Source organism: Eschscholzia californica, unplaced genomic scaffold (genome assembly GCF_041429995.1).
Source record: "Eschscholzia californica isolate CP2 unplaced genomic scaffold, dmEscCali1.0.p SCAF_6, whole genome shotgun sequence".
Taxonomy (NCBI): domain Eukaryota; kingdom Viridiplantae; phylum Streptophyta; class Magnoliopsida; order Ranunculales; family Papaveraceae; genus Eschscholzia; species Eschscholzia californica.
Genome location: NW_028238483.1, coordinates 29,546,146 through 29,552,145, shown reverse-complemented (window position 1 = coordinate 29,552,145; position 6,000 = coordinate 29,546,146).

Genomic DNA, 6,000 nt, shown 5'->3' with positions numbered 1-6,000 from the left:
ACTGTCACGTTTACTTGCTAAGAAGTACAGATGAAGCAGTAGAGAAATTCAAAATCTATAAGAATGAAGTTGAAAATCAACTTAATCGAAAAATTAAGATTTTGAGAAGCGATAGAGGCGGAGAATATGAATCCCCTTTCGCTGAAATTTGTGCCGAAAGCGGCATCATTCATCAGACTACTGCTCCTTATACACCTCAACAAAATGGTGTAGCAGAGCGAAAGAATCGAACTCTGAAGGAGATGATGAATGCATTATTACTCAGTTCTGGATTACCTCAGAACTTGTGGGGGGAGGCAATATTGTCGGCCAACTACTTATTAAATAAGTTACCTCACAAGAAAACAGGTAAGATACCTTATGAGTTGTGGAATGGCAGAAAACCATCCTTTAAATTCATTAAAGTGTGGGGGTGTCTAGCCAAAGTCCTGGTGCCTTTACCTAAACGGGTCAAAATAGGACCAAGGACAATAGACTGTATTTTCGTTGGATATGCAGAAAACAGTAGTGCATACAGATTCTTGGTTCACAAGTATGATATACAAGATATACATGTGAATACAATCTTAGAATCACGGGACGCCGAATTCTTTGAAAATATATTTCCATGTAAATCTATATCAGAGGAAAAATCTCTGAAAAGAGTTAGAAACGAAGAAAATACAGAAATCTCTGAAAGAGATAAAAATCTAGTAGAGGACAAGTCGGAAGAGCCTCGTAAGAGTAAAAGGGCAAGGGTAGAAAAAACCTTTGGTCCTGATTTTCTAACCTACATGTTAGAAAGTGAGCCTCTAACATATAAAGAAGCTATGTCGACTCCAGAAGCTCCTTTTTGGAAAGAGGCAGTGAACAGTGAGATTGAGTCCATTATGAATAACCACACATGGGAGTTAGTAGATCTCCCGATAGGTTGCAAACCATTAGGTTGCAAATGGATCTTCAAAAGGAAATTGAAGACGGATGGATCAATCGACAAGTATAAAGCTAGACTTGTGGCTCAAGGATTCAGACAGAGAGAAGGTCTAGATTATTTCGACACTTACTCTCCTGTTACTCGAATCACGTCAATAAGATTGCTAATCGCGATAGCATCTATCCACAATCTAGAAATACATCAGATGGATGTAAAGACAGCTTTCTTAAATGGACAACTGGAAGAAGAGATCTATATGACTCAACCAGAAGGGTTTGTGGTACCCGGCCAAGAGAAGAAAGTGTGTAAGTTAGTAAAGTCGCTTTATGGTTTAAAGCAGGCTCCTAAGCAGTGGCACTTGAAATTTGATCAAACAATGTTATCAAATGGGTTCAAAATAAATGAGTGTGACAAGTGCGTCTACACTAAGGTCACTGCTAAAGGATGTGTAATCCTATGTCTGTACGTAGATGACATGCTTATTATGGGAGATAATATAGATGTCATAAAAACAACTAAGCAAATGTTGTCGAAGAATTTCGACATGAAAGACTTAGGTAGGGCTGAAGTCATTCTCGGAATAAAAATATCTAGAAGCTCTTCTGGGATAAAATTATCTCAGACTCACTACGTTGAGAAAATTCTAGAAAAATTCAGCAAGAATGATATGAGTTTAGCTCGGACACCGATAGATCCGACTGTGCATTTGATGAAAAATCGCGGTCAAGGAGTAAACCAGTTAAGGTACTCACAGATTATCGGAAGTCTGATGTACTTGATGAATTGTACACGTCCAGACATAGCTTATTCTGTTAGCAAATTGAGTAGGTTTACTAGCAATCCAAGTAAAGAACATTGGACGACTATAGTAAGGGTACTCAGGTATTTGAGACAGACTAAAGAGTATGGGCTATTATATACCAAATATCCAGAAGTATTAGAGGGATATGCGGATGCCAAGTGGATCTCAGATACTGATGATACCAAGTCAACCAGTGGATACGTATTCACACTGGGTGGGGCTGCCATATCATGGAAATCCTCAAAGCAAACATGCATAGCTCGATCGACAATGGATTCCGAATTCATTGCTCTGGATAAAGCAGGAGAAGAGGCAGAGTGGCTGCGACACTTCCTGGAGGACATTCCTATATGGACTAAGCCGGTGCCTGCAATAAAAATACACTGCGATAATCAGGCAGCTATTGCAAGAGCACATAGTAAAATGTATAACGGTAAGTCACGACACATTCGTCGACGACATAACACCGTAAAGCAATTACTCTCAGAAGGAGTCATAACAGTAGATTATGTCAAATCTAAGGATAACCTAGCGGATCCATTTACAAAAGGGTTACCTAGAGAGTTAGTAATTGCTTCATCAAGGGGAATGGGACTTTTGCCTAAAGTAAATGAGTAAAGTCATAACGGAAACCCAACCTATGTGACTGGAGATCCCAAGATGTAGGTTCAACGGGAAAACTGAAGTTATATACTGACTCGAACGGAACACTGAAAGAGATTTATCTCTTACCCATTCCTAGGATGACATCAGTGTTGTCTGCAATGAGAGGTTAAGCATTAAGCTTTTAATGAATCCGAAAACTTAGAACTTGAGTCTAACGTGAGGTATAGCAGAATACCTTATTACGGATAACCTATATGTGTGCGAACTGATGCCGGTTCTATGAGAAGGTCGTAATGGCCGACTTCTCTAGAGCACACATGAAAACCAGGTTGTTCAGGGCCGAAATGAACACAACCGAGAACTTTTGAAAGTAAGGAACTAGCTGTGTGATAGTTACTCGTTGGTTTACAACTCATGGGACCCAGTTCAAGACATAGTTCACTAAGGTCTTTGTAAACCCGGTGGCTATTCACTACGGAAGATTCAAAGCCGCAAGCTATCTATCCCGATGCAGCAAAATTCCGCCTTTAACCTCTGTCAGTGTCAGTGTGTCAGTCTAGTAAGTCTGCATGATAGGAAATCTCGAATATTCATTCATGTGGGGGATTGTTGGAATCGGAGCCGATTTTGGATCGGTTAAAGTCGTCAAACTCAGAAACGGAGCATGCCATTGCGTTCGTCTCGTCGAGCTCTTAAGTTTAGACTCAAGAATCACTCAAATCCGATTCCGGATGAATGAGATATTCAAGTCCGAAGTTTGATCGATGTTTGGTTGATTTAGGGACTAAGTCGCAATAAGGAAAAGTTGGTTTAGGGACCATTTACGCAAAGCGGACACGGCCAGATCTGATGGCAGGCGTTCCTCCCGAGATCTTGAGCGAGATCTGACGGTCCTCATTGTTGCCGACAGAAACCGTTGCTAAGAAGTGATCCGTCACGTTTCTTTCCAACAGATGCGTCCCTAAAAGCCAACAGACATGTCCCTTATGAGTGCATCTATTCGAAACCTATTTATAGGACCCAAATCAACTCCAAATTCCAATCCGTTTTTTCCAGAGTGTCAAGCATTGTTAGAAGATCATATTAGAGTATCTAAGAGAAAGATTTAGCAGAGTTTTCAAGGAGTTTCATAAGCAAGAAGTTTGGTCCATTTGCATAAGTCAGAGGTTAGTATACTTTCAAGTTCGACTGCTTTCTGATTCGAAGTACCATTGAATCGAAAGGTTAATCGTTGTATCCTGGGAGACAAACGCCGGTAACTGTTTGGTACTATACAGGGCGTCAATTGTCTTAAGGAAAGAGGAATACCTCGCCTCGATTAAAAAAAAAAAAATTATTCTTCTTCTAATCCTCCGATTTTCTTTTTCTTTTTTGTCTATCTGATTTCTTAATCAAAGACATTCTGATTTTCCAAATCAGAAGTGTGTTGATTTTTAAAGTAATAAATCAGTAAACACAGAAGGATACAATTCCTCTTTCCGATCTTAAATCGATAGTGAGATTCGACTACGAATCATCTGTTCTGGATAACAGACATTATCGGTTAGAAATACGAAAGATATTGAGTTGTTTTATTCCTTAGTTTTTCTCCATTAATTTGGAAAGAAAGTGTTTTTGATTAATTTACAAATAAAATCAAAGTAGTAACCAGTTTCACCAGTGATTCGGTTATAGACTCGCTGAGTCAACTCGTTGAATCGGTACACCGAAACCAACACTTATAAAATGGAAATGTGTGAGGGTCCATTTCTTCTACAATTTTTACTAGTTTCCTTGAAAATGACCAAAGTAGTAAAATAATAAGACTTGACATGGTGACACTTTGAGAAATAAGGAATTCGAATAGTTCTTTATAAAATGAATAATTGTGGGGGTCCATTTCTACTTAAATTTTAATAGGTCCCATGATTTATAATAAAAATGACCTTCATGTTTTTAGCTACTAAAGGTATCTACTGATCTACAACTCTACACCATGCTTACACATATTAGTGTAGGACCTGTAGGTGATGATGAAACCCATGTCTTTAATTTAACCCCTTCAAAGAAAGAGAGGAAAGAAAATGCCAAAAAAATGTTTGTCTAATCTTGAACTTAACAATTTTATGTGTTTCCTCAAAATATGCCCCTCTTCTCCCCTAAACTATTCAATTTTATATAAACAATACAAAAAACCGAGCTTTTCAATAACACTAAAAACAGCCTACATTGCATGCTTGTGTTACCCTAAAACTAGACCATTTTAACATTTACAAACTTTCTCCATTCTTACCTTTGCACATTTTACAAGATCAAACATCTTCATAGATAAGGGCGATGGGTGTATGTTTCAAAAATTTGGAAAGCATATATCTTTTACATTCTCTTAAAATGTAATGTGGTACTAAAAAAAAGTTTAGATTGAGTTATATCGTCATAAAATTTAGATTTTGGTATTTGATGAAGGAATAAGAACGATAAGAGGGATAACCAAACTGAACAATGAAAGTTGCTAAATGGGTTCGTATCAGATCTATAATCTATTCATATAGATTTAGTTGCAGATGTATTTTGTTGGCAAGAACAACCGATTTTTTATGTGTGTTTCTTGCATATTTAACTTGATGTAGACAAACAAATAACCTTCACCTTATTCAAAGTTACTATTTGCTCATAAAATGTCAATTGCCAATGTTTTTTTAGAAATATTTGTAGGTGCATTAAATGTTATAGGTCTTTGAAGTATTAAATCAATATCACGACATCTAAGTCTTATGTGTATGCTAACCACGGTTTTTACGCTAAATTATCATATCTTTATATTAATTAAGCAATAATGCAATCAGATAATAACTAAATTATATATTACATTTCAATTATTGTTATATATTCATTAGTCTTCCTGTTCTATTATTCTCATAATTACTTTATATTAGCTTGTTTCTTCACAGGTATAAACTTAATAAATTGATTAATTATGTTATCTAACTTTAATAAACAATGATTAGATGGATTGCTAAACAGATAGCCATGATTTTGTTTAATAAATTATTAGTATTAATCTCTTAATCAACCTCGATTTGAGGCAACAAAAAATTTAAATTATTAAATAGTAACTAAAAAATAAAGATAAATTCTTAAATCAAGATCAAGTTAAAAATTATCTCTCCACTTTTATTTTTTAGTTTCTTTAATAATGATAATGTTTTTTAAAAGAATAAGATAAGGAAAGTCTGTATACACGCATGAAATGGAGCATTAGTTAGTCCGGCTCAAATTCACACCCTACACCTCAAACCCTATCATAAACTATTAACTATTAAGATACAAATTGTCGGAAAAAGTTAAATAAGAAAATTATATCGTCGTAATATTAAATTTTAAATCAGAAAGTATAACAACTATTGTCCAAATATCGTACCGTCCATATACCCGACAAATTCAACTCGAGATTCTTTTTTTTGTATTGTTTGGTTTTTTTTTTTGTTAATTATTTATTCTATTTATCTATCGTAACATGGAAATCTGAGCAAAGTCTATGACACATATTGCGCCGTACCAAAATGTGGTATACCAAAAAAAAAATACATAAATATGTTAGAGTACAAAAGTGTATTAGCGAGGGTAACAGAGGTTACATGAATAATAACAATCAACAGTGTTAAATGGCCTGAGAAAATAGGTTGACTAAAAGTCGAAA